Genomic DNA, 25,362 nt, shown 5'->3' with positions numbered 1-25,362 from the left:
TTTAACAGTTCCTTGAATACTTTTATCCAAGAAATATTAATTTTGCTTAAATTATATGTAGCTTTTAGATGAAAGAAATTGATCTAATCGTATAAATCCTTTTAATAAGGTTCTATCTTGCACTTTGATGAAAGTATTTACAATATTATAGAATCTACGAATAACACTTTATGACGGCTTAATTTATCTCTGTAAAATGCGTTCTTTTATTTAATTAAGTAAAGCCTCGAGGTGATGGAAAAGTTATAATGTTTTCTATCTGTCTGTCTGTCCTCACGATAATCAAAACCGAACTCACCTGTGGACTTGAAACTGTTTTATGAAGCTTCATTTCTGTATAAGAAACTTGAAGTTCAATGATAGTGCAAGTTACTACGTTTGATTCGTATCAAAGTCAATGAACAGTTTTACATTGGTCTTATAGGTAACTATGACGGCAACGAGAAATTCGCTAATAAACTTGTAAACAAGGTGAGTACAGTTCAATGAAATACAAAATGTTTTTCCACGGCTTTGCAATCCACATTAAAAATATAAGTCCGTAACCTTCTTATCCAAACACTTATGGTGAAATATGATGGTCCCCTACGACGTTTTTGTGCATTAATTGAATAGGCGAATTCCCAAGCTAAAATATTCGGGTAGTTCAGTGAAAATCAAGGATTGGACTTTCCTATTTGTTAGCACAGCAATTAAAATCTTCGAGCCTGAAATATAAATAATGATCAACAATCATTACGAAAAGGGGTCCTGAGATGATGTACTGAAGATAAAGTACAGATATTACTGTCGTCGCAGTTTTATATCGTAACGTCCCGGACGTACATCAAGCTGGGCGTAAAACCCTCATGTCTTATCCAGCCCACACATACATTTTCTAATTACTTTTGTACTATGACTCTGAAACATTGTGTCTTACGTAAACAAGTCCTGTAAAATTTATCCACATCGTGACTGTAATGTTAAGTTTTAGATTTGATTGTATAAAATACACAAGTTACTAAATAATACATGTATGAGTAATGAGCTAGATCTAAATGTAGCTTTATTTTTCACAACAATGCATAAAAACATTAGTTGAAACACGAGGACTCTGATCATAAACCACCAGTCATGTCCAAACATCGATAATCAGTTAAAGCGTTTCTGAGTGTTACGTTACTAACGACCCACTCTACGTATCGATCTGCTTCTCTTGCTACCATATTCATGGCCAATAATGTTTTTATTTCATACTACTTTTGCTATCTCTATTTATAATTTTACAAGACTGTCTAATATATTTCAGACGAGAATAATGTATATTTGTATTCTGAATGTACCTAATGCGCACATAGGCTGTCCCTAAAAAGTAAAAAAACGGAGTAACTGGTATGTAATTTAGTAAGGGGCTTTGAAGGTTGTTACTCATTGACTATTCCCTTATCCGTAACTTTTTTTTTACAAAAATGGATGATTGTATTCCTGACGTAGACGTTAAGTCAGGTGATTGCTGCTTATTGACCGAACCAATTTTAACTTAGCATCGGTTGAGGTCACGTGGAATAGAGTCCTGAGTAAACTGGCGTTGATCCGACTGCAGTGGGTCCAACACTTCCAAAATACACACAAGTATCTCGTTCTCACTCGAATTTCTGTTAATGACAGCTCCGGGAGTGATATATTTTACCAATGTGTGAAATATCTTGCAAATCCCCTTCCCAACCTTTAGATGTTGTAAAATTCATTAATACAGTGGATAGGATTCCTTCGAAGGGAGTAACCCTCTCTCAACTAAAGAGGGCGTTTCTTGGGTTTTCCCTTTGTAGAATACGTTATGAGTTTAGCTTTACAGATGCATTTCTTTCTATCACCTGTCCCACTCTGATGCCACTGACTTTTGTGAAGTGATAGCGGCTACGCCAACCGCTGATCCACCCATGGACACCGAGTCGACCCTGTGAGGCCCCGACGGAGGATGCGACGCCAGACGTACCGCCAAGGTCACCTGACCTGTGACAGTGAAGTCGGCAGGAGGCGTTGATCCACATAGACCCTAATTAATATTGCACTGTTGTTGATCTTTCCAACCATATACAACTCTTTTATTTAAATTTGATAGTGTAAAACAAATTATGGATATTTCATCTCCAGCCGTAAGTACTGCCTTCTGTAAGACATATAAGACCCCAGCAATTATAGGACATTTTTAGACATACCAATGATTCTAAATTTTCCCAATAATTGTCTGCAGTTTGCACCGTCTAATGCGTTTTGAAAAGTTAAAGAATATTTGTATTGTGAGAATAGTTTATTGTTAGTAATCTTCAAAGAGCAGGTTCAGTATTATGTTCAATATCTTGTTTGTAAATAGCTTAGAATGTCATTGCGGGTTTAATAACCAATAATATAGCAGTGCAGAGTTTCATCAAGCCCTTTGAATGTAACACTCAGAATAGTAATCGGTTCAAAAAACCGAGTAGATGTCGTAACTTAGATTTTGTTCAAGTGATAGACACTAGTAGTCTTTCAAAGTGAATGTCTAGTACCCTGTCTCATAGGAAATATTGAAAATATATGTCATCATTTTGAGAGTTGAAAAAAAAATATTTTTTTATTTAATTGTTTGTTGTGAAACTCAATGTATAAGAATATACTATCAGGTATTACCACCATGAGTGTCTTATCACTTAAAGGGTAAATTTAAACTTTAGAAATATAAACATAACAATGAATTTAGAATATTTTACCTTATGAAAAAATAACTAATAGAAAATAAGAAAAGTATTATATTTTTCCTCTATGTTTAATATATCATATTATCGATGAGACCTCATAGATTATTTGACATATCAGATGGTTTATGTGCCATTTGCATGCCATTTGTGGCAGAGTTCCAACCAATAGTAGAATCATGTGACCTAGAACAGGGGTCTGGAACTACAAATTGCTGTTTTATATTTGTATTTGGGCAATAAATTAATTATGCGAGGTCTCTATTCTCTTATCGATAAATTTTCTTTTATTATAGATAGAGCTTCAATGACTAGCTAAGAAAATTAGAATTTCAAAAAGATTATATAATTGAGAGAGAACTGTACGAATAACCAAGAATACTATTATACAGAGTGAGTTTTATGTCCTGGCACACCTGGATATAATTTAAACGGCCCGAGATATCTATGTGAAACCTTGACCCTACCTATTATAACATTTTTTTTTTAATTTTTCAAGTTGTTGAAAATTTTGCCCCCCTTTTCTAAAGGGAGGTAAAGGGGGGCAACTAAAAATTTTCAAATACAAAACCCAATTATGTGACCCCTCATTTTAAAGGGAATAAAAAAAAGAAATCCGATAATGCAAACTAGAGTTCTCTACGTTTATTTTAACAGATTTTATGAAAAACTTACAATTGAGTAAAGGGGAGCAACTAAACATTTTCAAATACAAACCCCTATCATGTCTCAAGTTATTACACACGCCTAGCACACTGTCAAACAGTCGAAGGTGAACAGTTTGAACACCTGCTACATTAAAACAGGTAACTGTTTGTAGAATTTGCGTTAGTGTTGACTCATGTTATGATAAACAGGACGAGACAGTACACTGATTTTATTATTGTAAATATATATATATATATATATCTATATACACTGTATGTGTGTGTGTGTGTGTGTGTGTTTTACGGAATTTGTACTGTCGCAGAGATACACTTTATTACCCTAAGCATTGCCAGGCCCCTCTGGACAAAAAAACACTTACTTGTTGTTAGTGTATGTTTTACATACAATTTTAAAAGTTTTGGTTAGTTGTTACCTGTCATTTATTTGTTAGTGTTGTGGTTTAGTGGAAATATTATTGAAGTTTCTTTATGCGTTCTGTTCACGAAGATATTTAAAGTTATTACATATTTAAATTTCTAAGCAATAAAATAAACATCACAAAATGAAAAAGATAAAGTTAACTATACATCCCAGTTCTACATAACAACTATAAAACAAGACGTCTAAGTGAGTATGTGTATCAAGTAACCATAAGACACCTCCAAAATTAAAATAATTTTTCTCAGCTTTAAGAAGTGTTATTAAGTCTTAGTTTAACGTCCTTTTGAACCCATTAAGTGTTAAATTATGTTATTTTGACTACTACGTTTAAAACTTTCATAAATGTAGATATTACTTCAATATTGTTTATTTTATTTGTTGAATTAAGCTATATTCTGCTACGGAGATTTAGGACAAATGTGAACAAAAATTAACGCTCTTTTCTGTCGTAGGGTGATTAGAACGAATAAATCTGATTTACGTTTATTATAAATAATACCTCGTATATTTTATATTGTATGTCTCCATCTACAGTACTTAGTATGAAGAAACTTAGTATGATGTAAAATGCAATAGTATTTCCACAATCTCTCCAATAATACATTCCAATAAGACAAATACATTGAACACTGAAAACATTTAAATATTTTTGTAAGAGAAGATTCGGTTAGTTTACCAAGCATCCAAAATGCAGTGACAAAGAGTAAGGGTTCGCCCAGAGGGACTGCTGATAATGCTGAGGGCAATAAAGTGTATCTCTGCGGCAATACAACTTCCCTCGTTTACATCCGCCTTTTCTGCCGCATACTGAAGCTGACATATGAGACTAGACCGGCATGATCAATAGTGGTTTACTACATCTGCTTCTACAGTAATACATACACAATGTTAGTATTTTATTTTATACTTTTGCTTCTGAAAATGTTTATTGTTTGCGGTACAGTTAGGTATTAATATAAATAACCTGTATTTTGTATGTCACAAAGATATTTTAATTAAATCTTGATTTAGTACAACATTTATAATCTCATACAAGTTTTCAAATTGTTAAACGTTATGGGCTGCCCCTCCTTGAACATGTCCTTTTTAGCCTTGTCCTCTTTACATGCAGGCAACATTTAGTAAATATGTTCATGAGTCACGTCATTTCAAAGAGTGTGCTATAACCATGCGGTTTGGGAGTTTGTTGTTCACTATTTTAATTTTTTAACTATAGCAAGTGAAGTCGTATATAAAACATTAATATCTTATATTTAGTGTACCATATTTTTTTAATAGTTTTAAAACTAATTTTACATATTTTTCCAAGAGATTTAAATAACGTGCACGAGTTGTAACGCACGTATTCTTAGAATAAAAATATGTCCGTTCAGAACCATAGCTGTCCTAAAGAAGATGACTGTGCTTTTCTTTGTCGAATCACTGTGACTGCCTAAACCTTTTCTTCTCATAGGAAAAAAAACGCTTATAATTTCCACCTAAGGTTGGGGTAGGGACCGCCTCTTATCGAGAACCATGAGGACAAATGTAGAGCACTAATCTAAAATTATGTCAGGTCAAAAGACCCCTTCTCAGGCCAGTTCAGAACCGGCTTCTCCAGTCACAGCAGTCAGGGCGTGGAACACCCTTATTTTGAGGCTTACAAGAACATTTGCTACTTTGGAAAGGAAACCCCACCATCTCTAACTGCCATCCTTCACAGTAGACTAGACCTATCGATTTACCCTTGCATCCCAGAATCTCGACATTTGCTGTTAGTGATGTGTCGCTCCTGGACATCCATAAGGTTGCCCAAAAAGTTTTGGCACAGCAAAATCGTGGCACGACGATTTTGGCTGTGCCCAGTGGTAGGTTCAACTGAAAGGTATAAATCAGCCATAGTGTTATTTACAACATTTTTATAAATCTATCGCATACTATATCAAAGTAAAAAGTTGAACAGATTTTGGATTAACTTAGAATGTTAAAACCCGATATTAATCAAAGAATTCCTCCACCTACAATGTTTAGTGAGCCCATACGATCTTTCATCGTTATTAATACAGATTTTTCATACAAAGATAGTGTTCATATTCAAGGTATGAAACGAGGTCATATAGCATCATAACTTCAGTTTGAATTATAATTCGTTCGGATATGCGATTAGATTTTATGTAAATAAATTTATCTAAATATTTTAAATTTTTTAACCAAGGTTGCCCCCTAATACCTGCCGTCTACGCGCAACTGTGTGGAGGATCAACCGCATACTCTTAGACGGGTAAACGTGTAGCAATTGTACAATTATGCCTACCAGTTTTCTACCGGTACATAATTCCTTGTATATATTCATATATTATAATCCCTTAGAAATACAAAAAAAATTTAAATTAAGACGTTTCAAAACCTAAAACTTTCTTTTAGCTCTCCTTTAAAATGTGCTAGAATGGAGATTGCGGGTTTTTGCTTTCAGGGTCCACAAATTTTGCCACTCTAAATATCTTCCTCCTAATATTAAACTACTGTTCTAGGCGGTTGGTCGGTCCGTGCTATCCTATTCTTGAACTATATTCTGAAATTGATTTTAATAATGACTGTTGTGTATTGTTTTTTTAGTCCAAGATTTAGAGTTAGTTAGTGTGCATGGAGGTGACACACAACACTTTTTTGTGATTTCTGACTTATACTTGTTCTAAAGTTTTTTTATGATTTGTTTATATTAACCTATACTGTAGTTATTTGTAAGGTTAGTTATTTACTTAAGGAAGAGATTAGATTGTAGCTCACAAAACGTAATGTTTTTGAATATTTGTATCACTAACAAATGGTATTTGTCCGAAAAAATTTTTATTTTATGTGTTTATTTTACAAAGTTTTGCCGTTTTATGCCTAAATTTTTTCACCAATTATAACAACAAAGTAGTATTTAATACTACCCTAATATCGATAAAATTTGTTATTGTAATATAAAATAAATTTCACAGTATTTTTATAACTCAATGAATAATTAAAGCTTAAAATCAAAGGCTAGCTTACACTCATAAAGAAAGTTGGATTTACGACTCAGTGATTTAAAAGTATTATGTCCGTTATAAAGTGTTGAAGCTGTTGCACTTGTATGTACGGGTTATAACCCAGGGTTAGTAATTAGCAGGGACTAGCGTCCTGTGGAGTTAATCACTTGTGTTTTCTCTTCATTCCTAAACAAAATTATCCCCATAAAGCTTTAATAAAAATTCTTCCTTACGGATAAAACCCTCTGTTGTTTGGCAGCTTTCTAAAGCATATCATATTTACGTGTTGACTATAAAACATATTTATAAATTAAAGTGGACAATATTTATCTATTTTATTTAACTAATTGTTACTTCCCCATACAATTCTAGGGGAATCTAACGGCGATAGTGAACTAACTAATAAGTTAGTAAATCTTAAAAATAAGTAAAACCTAAAGTAACTGTTTATCTTTATTTAGTTTTTCCTAAACTAAACGGTATATCCTGTTCATGTTGTTCTTCAAACATACAATGGACGAATTCATAACTTAATTCATGGTAGACAGACATATGGGCAAACCGAGTTAGAAGTTTCGACACCTCGATTAATGGATTACTTCTTTAAACTCAACTAATGAACTAAAAACATTAATTAGGCCCAAAAATCATTATGAGATCTAGAGGCAATCTTAATTATTTGGTTTGCAAAAAATATTAAAAAATTCTCTAAATTAACATTGCAATTTGCTGGGTGGCAAGAATGTAAACACCAAAAAAAAGTATTGATTACGTATTGACATGAAAAAATTATTACTGATTTATTAAATTATATAATTTTTTTCCCTAAGATAAATAACAAAGAATTAATAGATTTAATTTTTTAATGTGTTGCTTATGATTGATTGCATTTAACGGTATTATTGTTTTTTAGTTGTCTTTACCGTAATCTAAAACGTATGGTAAGATAACATTTTTAAAATCTATATATATAAAAATGAATGTTTGTATGTTTGTCCTTTATGGAATCGTGAACTATTGGACCGATCATGATGAAAATTTGTACGTATATGTATTTTTCCACGGAGAAGGTTTATAAGCTATGCCCATCCCTTTCCCGATTCAGGATTCCGCCCCACTGGTTACAGAAATACCCATAAGAAATGCATTGCAGCAAACATATGTTAACGTCTTTTCAAATTTTTAATCAGCTGTTCTTTGTAAATATATATTACACTTATAGTTTTAAAGCATAGAGTAAGCTTAAGAGAAACGACAAATTTTGTTTAAACTGTTTTTGCAATCACTGTTAAACATAGACTTTACTATCCAGATAATACAATTCAAATTTGACGTAAAAATTCACCTTTAACTGCAATATTTCTTTAATATAAACCATGCTCATGCTTGATCAGAAGAGTAATGCAGATATCATAATTACTATCTTACGTTGGCTACAAATATAAAGAATGTTATAAAATCAACCTTAGTTGTTTTTTTTTGACAGAAGTATGGTTCTCAAAACTCCGTGTGTACATATTCTCTCGATCGAGACAACAAAGCAAGCTCAATCGTGGCATCGGAGATATAACTAATTTAATCTAAAATTTATTATAGTAAAAAAAAAAATTACTAAGTAATATAAGGACTTCGGTTCTTAAGATTTGCGTGCGAAGCCGTGGGTAACAGCTAGATAGAGGCAGGAATATGGTACATACCTTCATAATACGCCCAAGAGACTCACGATGGAACGACTATCAATTATCTCAGCAATGTTTAGAATGTGATAGAAAAAGAATAAGTGAATATAGTGTACTGTTTTCAACGGGAAATTGCGTGCGAAGCCGCGGGCAACTTTTGCAAAAAATTATTGAAATGCGCAGCAAAGCGCGCCGGGCCCGCTAGTATATTTATAAATTATAAGTTGCACTATACAAATTCCAACAATATGAAACAAGTCATAATACTTTAGATTGAACTCTGCACATCAAACAAGGACTATAACAAACACAGTGACCACTTATATAACTTAGTCTGAATAAAAACACCTGCAAACCGACCCCAAGCCCACTTCCCTTCTCTTACTGTATTATAACTAAATATTCAACTCTCCAACACGTTTGAAACTTAAACGCTAGTAGTTTCGGTAAAATCGACTAACTGTCTTTTCAATCTTGATTGTAACGGCATAGAGTACAAAACATATAATCCACGTTCAAGATTGAAAGCGTTATTTATAAACTAAGATACAATTTATTATGGTTAATTGTAGCTTATTATCCCAACACTAGATCATGTTTCCTTGGGTAAGGTCATATCGTAACCCCGTCATGATAGGGGTTCCAAATCTTTTCCATCTAAAAATGTGTTGTACTAAAATATAGTGTCTCTTACTCACATATTGGGACATTTAAATCCTCCTTATTGCATGAGGTATGTCGGAATTCATCCAGCATTCGAGCATTAAGTACGACAAACCGGACTGAAAAACGACCTTCTTAAATATAACGGATTCTTTGATTATAATAGGATTAATATACTAGAAAGCATAAAAATGTATTATATTTGATATATTTTAAAGTGGTGTTCTTCACCATATAAACGATAAAGGCCGCTAAGCTCGTGGGAATTGGTAATAAGAAAGAACTATGTTGGTCAATGGTCATGCTGATAGCAGTACGGTACTCACAACAATATTTACGTGTAAATTCACGATTTTTATTTGAGATATCTAGATAATTAAAAATATTCAGTCAACTTTGTAGGTATTAAGCCAAAACAAAATAATTATATATTTATGAACACTCTCAGGAAAGTTTATTGAAGACCTCTATGCAAATATAAGTTTAATAGAAGGGAAAAGGTCCACCATGAGTGCTTTTGTTCAGGACGCTAAAACGGAACAAATGACAAACTGGCATTGCTCTCTAAGATGTATTTTCTGTAAAATATATTTTTCAACCGTTTTTTACCATTTTTTATTCAGTTCTGAAACAAACAATGTTTTTTAATTCTATTTCAAATCATTATTTGAACTTAGAGATATGTGGAACGTGATGGGTCAATGCAAAGCTTCTTCTCTAGTTAAACATTATAAAAGAACTATATTTTGTTCAATTGAACAACTTAACTTAACTTTAACTTCAAGTCATTTACAATAACGGTATTAAAAACCATAATAATATGTATTTGAAAAAAAATTACAAGTTACAGTTGTAATAGAGTTTTATTGATTCCTGCCACAAATATAATTTATATTTTGTTTTATAACATTAAAATACGTTAAACGTGTTGGCTATATTCTTCATAATATTAATGTTAATAACCTTATCTCGGCCACTTGGGCTTTTATATTGTGTTTTAGGATACACAGCTGACATTTCAATAAAATATAGAGCTAGTATGATTCCTTTTATTAAAAAAAAGGTTTATTTAGAAATCCATTAACACAGTTATTACACTCCAATCGTTATTTGCTTAATAGTAGTAAAATAAATAGTTTTTTTTAAACTGCTATTAGAGTAAGACTATAATTATTATAATAGTAAATATTAGCCCTTACTTTATCCCACATCATCAAACAGGAAGTATCAATCAAAATTAATTTAGTAAAAAAACAAATTATTGAATTATAGAATGCATTACCAGCCGATGACAAAACTCTCACAACCGTTGTTTAGGATATTTCCAGCAAGTTGAGGAGAAACAATTTGAACACCTCCTTTAAAAAGCTAGGTAGATGATTTGTTGTTGCTATTGTTATTAGCCACAAAGCATTGTCTATGTAAAATTAAACCAATAAAAGCATCATACTTAAGTTTCTGCTAAATTTAGTTTTCTTTAAAATTCTTTGAACCGCCACTATTTTGTAACGGGTGAAGCGCGGTTTATGGCATACTGCTTTGCTTTAATATCCATTAAAAATTACGTGCATATTAATCTATGCTTAAATTAACATCTTTATGTTGATTCCTCGTACACCGTTTCCCATGGAAGAATAGCAGGACAATGAGTACATCTTGTAGTAGGTTAATGTGCACAGTAATCATATGTGAAGATTTATATCTTCATCTGATATGGTCAGAATGAAATTAAGCCGTTCCTGAACTTTCAGTTTCAAGTAGCCGTGCTCGCTTTTGCGTTCACGGATTCATTAAAAAGTAACGTTTGAATTATAAGAATTTAAAATAGTATCATGTAATATTTTTATAATCTATGTAAAACAGCTGATGCCTATAAAGAGACAAAATGCTTGCAGCTCCCGACGTTTGCAAGCGTAACTTAATGGTCGTGTAAAACTTATGAATTAACGAGTTTCTTTGAAACAAATACCGTTGGAACTGTAAATGAAATAATCAAATATATAGTGTATAGTTCATTTTCTATAACACTAACAGTTTTTTTGTTATTTAACTTTAACAGTTTTCAACAGATTCTATTTTGTTAATATAAAAAAATTATACGTAAAAATTCTTATTATTTATTCAAACCTATATGCTAAATTTGATTTCTTTAGCTTAACTATTTTTAGGATAATATATTTTTATTATTTTCTCGGCTAAACGAGATATTTATCTACCTATGTTTATATAACTTTTTTCTAATTGAAATGATGGGTTATGGTACTATAATGCACAGAAGTTTGTGACGCCCTTTTGTGAACATCATGTATAAAATACAAAAATATTTGTTTACTCTTATACTACTTTAATGCTATGCTACGCTTCAAATGGTTTAGGATTGGACCAAGTTTATAACAAATGCAACACACGTTCAGTGTGTAGAATACCAGTGGTTACCCAATTAATGTTGGGCGAAATTTCCTTTAAAAAAATATTTAAAAGTGTATCAGTTTTATGAGTACATGTCAAATATTTCATAAATATTCCATGATATTTGATTCAATAGAACCATAGATTTCTGTAATAACTACACTATTTTAGGCAGGAGTGGATTATTTCTAATGTCGAGTTCTTTAGCTTATCAGTGAGTCACTAATGATTTCATACAAATTTTGATCCTGTTGTATGTTAATATTACATTCATGTATAATTTATATAAGTGAAACTGAGATTTATTCTAGGCATAATCACGTGTATCAGCATATATAGTGCGGATAAATTGTATTTCCGATGTTTCCGTTTGTTTGCTCCGATCAAGAACGTATAGGCTGATAAAAAACGTTAGAAAAAAATCGTATATTTCCGGCCCTTGAATGTAATTCCGACCTAAGATATTTCCGATAGTATAATTAATACTTCCATCAATAAAACACATGCAAATTTATATCTGACAGGCCTACTTGTGACAAAGAGTGTATACATGTAGCAATTGTGATACAATTATTTTTAATATCTGGTGAGATAAAAGTTGTAGTTGCTTCAATCAAGAAAATATAAAAAACTGCAGAAATGAACAAAAACTATTATCAAAAAGCTACTAAGATTTATTTATTTAATATCATTATTCTGTAGGTAAATTTATATGGTGTCTTTTGGTTTTATATTTGCATGCATATTTGATCAAATTTGAATTTTAAAGTACAGTTTCAGGACACTGCACTGAGTAGTCTAGTGACATAGGGCTACACTCAACATCTGCATTAAGGGTTTAATGAACTAAAACTACCAATTTTGTTGTTTCAATAAGTCTCAGCTAAACAGTGATTGCAGATCAGGTGAAAATAAAAAGTGTTGTTACTTTCAAGCTTACTGTACGATTTTAGGAATGTATTTATTTAGTAAAAACGTTTAAATGATTAATCAAATTATATATGTTTGTGTTATTAAATTATAAAATTTACATTTAATAGATGATTACAGGTAAACGGCTCTTTAAAATAATAAACCATTTGTTTGAACCAATGCATTTCTTTTGGGAATTTTCATCAACTTTAGTGTCATATAGAGTGGAGCCCTCCCATATTAAGCTTTTAAGAAATTAAATATATCTTTTAACCAAGTTTCAGATTTCTACCATTGATACGTAATGGCATATTTTTATACATGGGTTTATTAAAAAAAAATTGGGTACGCCTACAGTTTTTTCTTTCACTGTCACATGACCTGTTGAATGCACAGGCCTACAATAGTCTAGTATAAAGTATATTACACATTCTCGTAGAATGATAGTTAGAGATAACAAGAGTAGTGACATAGGCAAAGAGAATTGGCGTCTGAATCGAAGCATTTTAAGCGGATTAAGAAGCAGAGTAGGTCGTTTAATAACTTAATACTAAGAAACATTATTTCATGATTGACGTTTGGACATGACTAAATTGGTTCATGGTAGGAGTGTTCAGGTACCAAATAACGTTTTTTACTTGTTTTTCTGAAGAGTAATGAATAGTTGTAACATGTATTATAAAATTTAAAACCTATGTATTTCATACCATGAAAACTTAAAACTTACAGTACAGTCAGCTTGTACAGAAAATAGCTACACAAAGACACAATTTTTTAGAGTGATAACACAAAAATAAGTAGAGCAAGTACGTGTGGGCTTGACATAAGAGACGAGGGTTTTACGACCTACTTGACGAACGTCTGGGACGTGTGGATATAAAACTGCGGCGATGGTAATATCTCTACTATATCTTCAGCATATATTTGCAAGAACTCTTTGGCAATGATTTTTGACGCTTATTTATATTTAAAGCTGAGACAATTTACCATTTGTGTGTCTTAATAGGCGATAATAGGCGAGTTCAATCCTTGAATATGGCTAAACTACCAGAACTTCGGAATTTGCCTTTTCTAGTTAAGTCACCTTCACAATTTAAAATTTCTGAGAAAAGGTTTTTTGTTTTAATGACAACATTAGAGCCTATGTACTTACCCGTATTGAAAATGTGTGTGTGTGTGTGTGTGTGTGTGTGTGTGTGTGTGTGTGTGTTTTATGTTTAAACACAATATTAATTTTTGCAGTTTAGGCTCTTTGCAAGATTATTATGATCTTTTTGCCCACAAAAAGTGCCCAAACACATTTTGAGTAGGATAATTTACTTCTATAATAAATATGTATACTTTGGGAATTCATTGATATTCACAAAACCTTCATAAGAAGAAACATAGGACTGATGTTATCTTTTTTCCACAAAGTCATGATAAATGTTCCATTTCAACGAAGCTTCTTGAGAGCAGCAAATGAAGGCAACAGTTTCTATCCCTGTCACTCACGTTCTAAGTTACTGAGTATGGTACAATAGGTCCACGTTACCAAAAATACTTTGTACGGTTCACGCTCCAAGTAACCTACGCTCGTTGCACGTTATATAACATGCCTAACTATGTTTCGCTTGTTGTGGTAGAATGATCCTACCTGATTACACGTGGCGATATCCGTGACACAAAGCAAGTAGTTATCTCACTGTGTATTTGTATTCGGCAATTTGAGTCCTTTGCTCCAAATTGTACTTTGTCTGCAGTTGATGTGGTGTATTTTTTGCGTATGGAAAATATACGTTTATGTAAATACATAGGTCCTTAGTATAACCTTTCTGAACACAAAAAAACAATATTTTACGACTCTATGTGAAATTACAGACTTTTAAATTTCCTAATCATTCTCGATCAATCAGCTAATGATGACATTGTAGAATTTTCAAGAGCAATTTTTAAGTAACTCGTATGTTTTCCACAATTGTAAATATTAGTATAAGAGGAGTGTATCAAAATATATTAAACATGATATATATATATATATATATATATATGAGTGAGTTTTACGTCCTGGCACACCTGGATGTAATTTAAAAGGCCCGAGATATCTAAGGGGGGTAACTAAACATTTTCAAATACAAACCCCTATCATGTGACCCCTCATTTTAAAAGGAATAAAAAAATAAATCCTACAATGCAAACTAGAGGTATCTACGTTTATTTTAACAGATTTTATGACAAATTTACAATAAGAAAATCAGTAACTGTCTTGTCCTGTGTATCGTAACATGAGTCAACACTAACGCAAATTCTAAAAACAGTTACCTGTTTTAATGTAGCAGGTGTTCAAACTGTTCACCTTCGGCTGTTTACACGAGGAACCAACCAGTGAGAGTGAAGATCTTAAAAATTACCTTAGTAACATATATGATGCTTTTTTTAAACGAGGATATCCTGAGAAGCTATTGAATGAAAATCTACAGCTCAATGAAAGTAACCTTCATAATAATTATGTCAAAAATAAATGTTATGATGAGCCTAAATTAATAACACAATATCATCCTGGTCTGCCAAAATTAACAACATATTTATTTAATGTAGCTTACAAAATTCTTCAAAATTCTCCACTGACAGACTCATTTCTAAAAAGTATTCCACGTATTGTTTTTAAAAGACCTCCTATCTTAAAGGACATTATATCGAAACCAAAATTACCAGCTGATTCTGATGTGGAATCTAAATTTAAAGAAGCACATCCATGTAATAAATCAAGGTGCATGGTGTGCAATCAAATACAAGAGTCATCAAAATTCGAAAGTAGTTCAACTAAAAAATTAAACAAAATTATTGACAATTCGACATGTGATAAAAAAATGTAGTATATCAAATTCAGTGTAAACAATGTGCTAAAGACTACATTGGCTCAACAAAAAATAATTTAAGCATAAGAATGACAGGTCACCGTTATGATTTTAAGCATAATGATGAATCAAAACCATTAGTCATTCATAGTAAAATACACAAAGAATCTTTTGAAAATTTATATACAGTAAAACCAATACGATCAATAAAAAACAATTCAAATATATCAAAATTAAGAAATTTAGAACAAGCATGTCAAATTGTCACAAAATATAAATTTCCCTATGGATTAAATCTTCGATAAATTTAACTATGGTTCCCGATCAAGAAAACACACACACACACACACACACACACACACACACAAACTTTAATTAATTATGATTTGTTCAATTTGTGAGGATCCAATTCCAGAAGATAATGATTTTGCTTTGTGTTCCGTTAATAAGTGCAAGTTGCATTTCGAGTGTGCTAATATTGCTGAAACCACTTGGAGTCGAATGGGTGAAAAGAGAAGAAATGCTTGGAAGTGTAAAACCTGCACATCTAGCACAGGTAACACTAAGGACGTTTCTGAGTTAATATCCCAAATGCAGTCCGAGTTTTTGATTAAAATGGAAGAAACTATTATTAAACAACTAGCTTTACATACCAAGGAGTTAAAAAAAGATATTGATGAATTTAAAACTTCCCTTCAATTTTTTTCTGCTAAGATCGATACTTATGAGATTCAGGTATCTGATTATTTGAGTAGAGTTTCTCAGGTTGAGCAGCATCATGAAAATATCATGCTCGAAAATAAACACCTTACTGAAGAAATAAACTCCCTGAAGGTTAAATTAGAAACCATTGAACAATATAGTCGTAACAAAAACATTGAAGTTATAGGCATACCAGAACTGGAGGGAGAAAATATACCTGAAGTTGTGAATAAGTTATCAGGGTTATTAAATGAGACTATTGACTATGCAACTGACATTTAGGCGGCGCATAGGGTACCTACAAAACGTAAGTCGGGTGTAAGGCCCATAGTGATTCAATTTGCGAATAGGCAAAAACGAAATTCAGTGCTCGCGAAAGCAAAAAGCAAGGACAATATGGCTTGTCTCAAGTCTACAAACTTTGTACCTAATGCCCCTGACACTAAAATTTATGTAAATGAACACCTAACTGGATTCTAAAAAGAACTTCTATTCGAGCCAAAAAAGTTACGGGACGTGGGCTATAGGTATGTGTGGATAAAGGATGGTAAAATCTTTACTAGGAAGACAGATACAACTAGAATCATCCAGATATTCTCTCAAACTGACATAAAAAAACTACTGAACTCTAGTTGAATAGCTTCTATCAGTAGCTTGTTAATGTATTATACATTTAAATGTGTGTTATGGTGGTAAATAACCTAGAGGACTTACATATTTTTCACATAAACATTCGAAGCATACGTAAGCACTTTGATGAACTTTTAATATATTTAAAATCACAAAATATAAACTATCACATTATAATCCTTAGTGAAGTCTGGTGTAAGGGTGATGAAGAGACTAAATTCAATATTCCTGGCTACAACATGCATCTACAACCTAGACAACATAATCAAGCTGGTGGGGTAATAATCTATATGGACTCTGACCTATATTATCAATATCAGCTTATTTGCTTTCCTACAGCTGAAATAATTAATGTTATTCTACCTGTCTCCATTAACAACCATCACTTTAAATTTTCACTCTATGGCATTTACCGTTCTTGTAGACATACTTATGCAGCTTTTGAAACAGATTTTCACAGTATATTAAATAACAAAGTTGACCCAACTGTTATAATAGGTGACATAAATATATGTACATTAAGAAATTCAGGCTCTGGCAAAAAATACATTGATATGTATTCTTCTTATGGATTTAAAAACTATGTCAAGTCACCTACTAGGGTTTGTAATAGTGTCTCTTCTTCTTTGGATCATGTCTTAGTTAGAAACACAAAAAATGTAAAATTTAGCTGTGATGTTATTCCTGCAAGTATAACTGACCATTGGGTATTGGATGTTAAAGTGTCAATTAATGTAAACATTACTCAAAAATCATCCTTATACAAATGTTTAGATTATAAAAAGTTGCGTACACTATTGATGCGTACTGATTGGACGCCTGTTTTTGTCAATGATGATGTCAATGTAAGTTTACAGCATTTCTATGATTTGTACAATATATGTTATGATGCTTCTTTCAGTTTAAAAAAAATAACTAGTAAAAACAGAAAACGTAACCCATGGATAACTGAGGAAATGGTTAACTTAGTGAATAGGAAGAACTACTTGTATAAATTGTATATTACTAACAAAATGAATATAAATTTAAAATCCCAGTATCATGAGATGTCCAAACTAGTAAACAGTAGAATAAAAAAATGTAAGCTAAACTATTACTCATCGCTAATAGAAAATAATTATGGAAACACTAGATATTAGTGGAAAATTGTGAAAAATATAATGAAAAAAGATACAATAAAATTTACTAATATAAAGTGTAATGGTAAAGATGTAGAGGTGGCAGGCAATGAGGTTTTTGTTGCTAATTGTTTTAATGATTATTTTGTTAATGTAACATCAAAGCTAAAACAAGATGCATTTGGCTATGATTTATTTGAAAACAACTTTCACAATAGTTCGGCTGTATTTGAAAATTTTTTTGTTACACAAAACTTAGTTCTTGAGGTTGTGAATAAAATGAAAAATAAAAGAAGCTGTGGTATTGATGGCATTGATATTGTAACAGTAAAGAACAATATTGATATTTTTTTACCAATTCTGCATCACATTTTTTCTAAGTCGCTCGCTCAAAATGTTTTTCCTGATACATTTAAGATAGCTTGTGTTATACCAATCTTCAAACATGGAAGCAAAACCGAATTTTCATCGTATCGCCCTATATCCCTCATTAATACTCTAGCTAAAATATTTGAAACCTTAATTAAGAATCAGCTTTTGGATTACTTGGTGTCTAGGTCTATATTTTCCCCATATCAGTTTGGATTTCTTCCAAATAAGGGGACTGACTTGGCCATACAAAACCACATTCAGTGCATAGCAGAATCTGTTGACAGGAATAAATTCACTGCAGCTGTCTACCTTGATTTTCAGAAGGCTTTTGACCTGTTCGAGATAGACATACTCATGAAAAGATTTGAAACCTATGGTATAGCTGGAAATGCATTGGCTTGGTTAAATTCTTTTTGCAGGAAAAGAAAGCAACTTGTAAATGTGAACAAATATGTTAGCAATACATTAGAGTTGAGGCACGGAGTGGCTTAGGGCGGTGTTTTAGGATTTGGTGTTTTAGTGATTTATATTTTCTTATACAAAAATATAAATTATTCATTTTTGTATAAGAAGATAATACTTTGGAAAAGACCTATTTAGTTTAAGAAGAAATGCTTTGTATTTTTATTTTTTATTTAGTTTGTTTTCTTTTTTAGTTATATTAGATGCATGGTGTTATTTGGACGCTGCGGAGAGCTCTTAGTTCTTAGTTTTTAAAGTAGAACTGGACTCAAATTTGTTAATTTCTTTTTAAATAGATGTATATTTATTTCATGCTGGTCGCTTACTTGATACTGACCAGCATTATTTCCTGGGTTATAAAAGTGTTACTTTAAAAATTATTTTATTGATGGAAATAAATCATTTATTCATTTATTCATTTATTTATTTATAATGTTTAATATATTCATAAATGAGCTGCTAAAAATTAAATTAAACTCAAAGATTTTTGCTTATGCAGATGACACTGCAGTGGTATGCTCTGCATACAATAAAAGTAGGTTAAGACATCTAATATCAAGTGATCTTGAAAAGCTTTCGCAATGGTTGTCAAACAATAAGCTCCTAATAAATGTTAGTAAATCAAAATGTATACTCTTTTTGATAGAAATATATCTTGTGAATCTCTGCAAAAAGAAAATAAGTTTTATTGTCATAAACACCAATGTATCTATGGTTGCAACTGTGATGTAATAGAAATAGTAGATAATGTAAAATACTTCTAACTATTGATAGAGATCTAAAATGGAATGTCTTTATAAACATATTAAGCACTAAACTAAGAAAAATTAATTATGCTATGTATCATATGAGAGGTTTTTTGAAACCCAATCTGCTAAGACAACTATATACCTCTTGGTTTGAAGGCACTTTGCAGTATGGAATAATCCACTATGGAGGTACCTACGAGTCTATTTTAATACCAATAAAAAATTCACAAAGATCTGCTGTGAGAAATATTTATAATTTAAAGAAATATGATAGAATTTCACATTTATTTAAGGAAGACAACATTTTAACTTTTAATCAACTTTATTTTTATCATTGTTTAAATTACAACTAAAAATTCTTAGACAGTTTCGACATTAAAAAAAATGTAGTTAATACAAGATCATCGCAAGTAAAGCAAATTTCAATGCCAAACTACACCAAGGAGTTGGCAAGAAAGCAATTCACTTATACAACCATTAAACATTTCAATGCATTCATAATGAACTATGGTGACAGTCTATTGTATGAATCCAAACCAAAATTTAAGATGAAAAGTAGAGAATATGTTAAAAACCTAAATTCTTAATAATTTTATTTTTATTGTTGTGTCACATTAAATATAGTTTATCTCATAGTTTAAAAATTGTTATGTTTTAAGTTTGTTATCAATGTCTGTTGTTAAGCTGTTATTGTTGAAATTGTTTGTTAGATCTACATTGCTGCATTTGTTATTGTTATGTATGTGTATGTATATATATTTTATATTAAATCCTGTTATTGTTGGAATTATTGTTAAATAACTTAATATATTTGTAACAGTTGATTAATTTTTGTATTTAATCATGTACTACTGATATGTGTGTATATGTATATAATATTTATGGGTATGTATATATATATATGAATATATGTATATAATCTGCCTAATTAGTCCTTATGTTTGTTAAGTTTTTACTATTATTTGGTTTTGTTTGATTTGTGTAATAGTTTATATACTTATAATATCTAAAAACGTTGAAACATGCAAATTATTTAAATTTAAGTTCACCTTCTGCCAAAAGAGACTGAATAGGCTTTAAATGTACTTTGCCAACTGTATGTAAAATGTATATATATATAATGCCAATATATTAAAAAAGAACTTGTTTTCCTTTTCCACACGTGCTTTGTGTAGCACATGGAATTGTATTTTTTTTGTAAACTTTCTGGTAAATAAAGATTTTTGTGAACTGTGAACTGTGAACACACACACACACACACATATAATAATTTTTTATGGAATAATTTAAGTGAATGTTACACTATTTTTTCTACGAGCCAGTGCTAGGTAATGAAATGAGTGACGGGAATTAATAACCGTGTACTACACGTTTTCTGATAAGCCTACTCGTGTTGACACTTTATCTTTGCGGTGTTTTCACACTATCAACTATCTAAACATTACGTAAAATAACGCTTTTAATAATAATTACAGTAAATTTAAATGATGAATGGAATAAGTAAAAAAAATACAAAAAGCATAGTAAATGTGAAATGCCCTACCCCATTTACTTTTCCATCTTACTTCTTATAACAAATCAAGGCTAACGCTATTCATTGTCGAATAGGAAGTAAGCCATTTTGATTAAGTCAATATTTCTTCCAACGATGTTGGATTTGCCATATTAGTGATAGTGATAGTAATAGAAAATATAGTGATAGTGAAGAGTGATTCACATGAAATAGGATCATAAAAAATTGAAAACTACAAAATGTTGTAGTTTAATACGTGAGTTTTTCACCGATCATAACAACAAATAACTAATTTATACTAACCTAATATTAGTAAAATCATTTATAATATTTAATTACCAATTTCAATATAAAATATATTATAATATCATAGTACTGTAATAACTTTATGAATAATTAAAGCTTTGAAGCAAAGACTAATTTGCACTCGTAATGGAAGTTAGAATTACGACTTATCGAGAGATTTAACAGTTTAATGTCCGCTAAAAAGCAGTTGGACTTGTAGGTCCCGGATATAAACCACGGTTAGGACTTAGCTAACGGCGAGACTAGTGGCCTGAGTAGCAAATTACTTAAATTTTCTCAGTATAGGTGAGAAAAAACTATTTCCATAAAGAAGTAACAAATAGTGTTCCTCACGTATTAAACTGAACGTTATTTTAGAGTTCTCTAAAGAGTAGTACATTAACGTGTTGACTGTAAAACTTGTTGAAAAAGTTCAAGCGGAAAATAAGAATCTACTTTATTTAGATACTTGCTTCTTCCTTACTCAATTCATGGGTAAGCCAAAGTTGATAAATATGAGACATTAACATAAATCAGGTGTGGCTCTGCCTCATTATTTAGTTTTTACGTTTACCTTCTGGCATATTAAAGGACCAATTTAATAATTACAGTAATGTAATGATGGATAGACAAACATAATTATATATCTTCCACACAATCGCTAACGCCAAACCAATAATTTAAAAATATTAATAACCCAAAATCATCATGAGGTCCTTAATCAAACACAATTATGAACTTCGTTACTGTTGTTTTAAAAGTATGCTTAAAATCCCAAGCTTGAATTCTTTTTAGATCAATGTTTGCAGTAGAAAACTGTTAAACATGTAGAACATGTTATTTATTACGTACTTACATGAAATAAAGTAGTACTGATAGAGAAAGCTGGGACATGAATTCATTTGTAATTTTAAGACACATACCATAATAATTGACATATTTACTTTATTTACTAGTCATAATATGCTTATTATATCATCTGCTATAATAATGTTTTTATTGATGTTTATTGCTAATTTTTAGATTTGTTTTTCGTAAATTAGAAATAATATTGCAATATCACATTTCTTAAATCTGTTTGTAATTTAAGTATTAGAAAGGGCCTATTCGCCCTAACCTCGCTGGAAAGATAAGGCCTTCTTTGAATTTGGCCTTGAAAGTTAAATTAAACGAAAGAAGTACCAAAAATGTGAAGCAAGACATAATATTAGGACTCGAAATAATAAACTGCTACTATAAAACACACTTATTGAAACTCGTCTGAACCAAACCACATCGACACAAAATCGTATTCCTTTCCATACTGTAGGGAACTAAGGTTTTAGCCCACAACCATGGTTTGAAACTTACAAACCAGTAGTTTCTTTAACTTGCGTCTCATTGATTAAGCGCCCAGGCAATATTGAGCTTAATGGCTCACAAGAAAAATTACTTAGAAACCAAGTCGATTCAAGATTGAAAAAAATATTCCTGCACAAAGATATAATATAGTTAATTGTGAATTTTAATTCTAATTCTTTTTAGTCTATTAGATTATGATTTTTTTGGTTAAGTTCATATAGCAATCCATTTATAATAGGATTTCCTAAACCTTCTGCTCAAATCTGTATTGTACTTAAATATAGCGTCTCGTTCTTATAAATTGGGAAATAGCCAGCCTCCCGTTAGAGGACACAGTCCCTAAAATTAAAGGACGAAAAACATATTGTTAGACCTAATTATTAAATATATCGTATTGTCGATTGTAAAATATCAATATAATATAAAAACAAACATTTATTACAGACGAAGACATATTGATAAAATGTCCTGATCCATTTAAACGACAAAACATAAGCGCTAAGCCCTTAGGAATGAAAAAAAGATGTTCTTGGTCTTACAGCTAGTGTAATTGTATGATTAATAGACTATTCACATCCTTAATCATTTCTTTCAATTATATTCTCCTTCATTATCACTATAACGAATAGATCGTTTAATATATTCGCAATACACACGCATAGCAGGTTTCATAAAGGGTATCTAAAACTTCTCTAGCTGATAGCGCTCATCATTTAAAACAAAAATTAACATATAAATATAGGTCGGCAAATGTTTTGTTTAGTCACTAGCTGTAAAAAATAAGTTATACAAGAGTTATTGAGTTATTATCTATAAACATATTCAAACTAAAGAAAATAAATTTGGCTCATTGGTTTGAATTATTAAGAGGAGATTTTTTTTGTTTTATTGTCTGTTTTATTAACAATTTAAAAGTCAAATAACAATCAAATTAATTAGATACAAACTATTTTAAATATTTCATTGAAATTCCAACGGAACTTGTTTCAACGAAATCCGTAAATACATAAGCGAGCATGAATACTTTAAATGTAGGCTTGCACAAGCCGGGAACAACAACAATTTTGTATTTGGATCGGTATCAGCTGTTTTATATAGGTTATGCCAATTTTACAATATACTATTATGCAAATTTTGTAACATGGATTTAAAAAATCTTATATTTTAAACACGTAATAAACGGAAGTCACTATTATTTTGAAACTACCATAAAAATAAGTTTTTTTTACTAAATTCCATAGAATTATATAGCAAGACCTTCCTGTGATTTTTTCAAACACTTTGACTTTCATCTGACTCAAAATGTGTGACAATACGTTTTTAACCTAAACAAGTTTAACATTATAAAAAATCAAAGCCAAGATGAACTGTATAAATTCATTAGAATTAGTACGTTCTTATAGTAAATTGAGGCTTTTATTAGATCAATACTTCTTGTTTTGTACAAATATATGATTTTATAAAATAATAGTATTTTATAACGCATAATTTTATTTAACCAAACATAATAACAGGGTTAGGAGAGGTAAACAGTGACATATTTTAACGTCCACAAAGATCCAAGCTATTCCTTTTGTATTTGCTTAATAAAAAACGAGATATTTGAAAAATACCAGAATTTCTTTAAAACTATTACAAGTAATTCCGTATATTCTTAAATACCAGATAGTAACAGAACCGTAACTAATATTATAAATAAAGTAAAATTAACAGCGAAACTTACTGAACGCAAAATGCCTTATGGCAGTCTTATATTCATATAAAATACTACACTATGAGAACGATACTTGTTACCAGTGTGATCAATCATTATAATCCTGTCCCTCAAAAGACTCATATATTATTATAACATCAAAGAGGTTGTCAGTGAAACATCAATCAACAGTAGCCCCGACCTGTCACAGGCAACACAATTGTATTTTACTAATTACAGACCGTTCAATTCAGAGTTCCCAACGTGCGTCAATTCTCTCCAAATATTTACGTATATATTATGATAATCATTACTATTAAGATAAAATGCATGATTATTAAATTTTATAAAACACATAACTAAAAACTAATTCTATATAAAAGAAGGTACCAATTTCCACCTAATGCACTCTTTTTTGATAGTACAATTATAGTTTAAAATAGTTTTTAATTTTAAGTTAAATAGGCCGAATCGAGTATGTTTTGTTTTTATACTTTTGTCAATGTAACATTCGTTAATCAGTTCACTATAAAAAACAATAGTTTAAACAAGGTATTCATATTTTGGTTTGAATTTACAGCATATTTAGCAGTTTCAAGATGGTTTCCATATAAGCAAAATGGAATTTTTACCAATATTCTGTTAAATTACGAGAGTTAGGTATTACATATTTCCCTATGTATATTAACTATCATACTTAATGATTACAAACTTTACGATTCAAATTATCGCTTAGGTATACTAAAGCTCTCCTACACATTCTGAAAGGTTCTTAGTCGTGAATAACCTATTATAATAAATAGTGCAAGGTTAATACAAGCAAGTTCAAAAGATAATTGGGAAATAGATTATTTACATAGGTAATGTTTCTAAAGGTTATCCTTGACACTAGTTTACTTTCGATGGACTCCATATATGATAATATTATCACTCACTAATTCTAACTTCACGTTTAGAGCTTCACACGAGTTCCCAATATGATTCAACTCAGTGAGTCAGTTTTTCACTTCAGTTTCATAATATAATAATAAATCGTCCTTAAAAAAACTTGTTCAAATTTTGTTTTACGAGTTGAAAAATTTGAAATTCAAATGAAATGAGCTGATTATTTATTTATATTTTCTGTCCACTCTTTCGTTCTGAGTCATATTCTGAAATGAAATTTTCAATTTACGTAACTTGCACCACAGTTTAGTTGAGA

Source organism: Homalodisca vitripennis, chromosome 7 (genome assembly GCF_021130785.1).
Source record: "Homalodisca vitripennis isolate AUS2020 chromosome 7, UT_GWSS_2.1, whole genome shotgun sequence".
Taxonomy (NCBI): domain Eukaryota; kingdom Metazoa; phylum Arthropoda; class Insecta; order Hemiptera; family Cicadellidae; genus Homalodisca; species Homalodisca vitripennis.
This window is presented reverse-complemented; position numbering follows the sequence as displayed.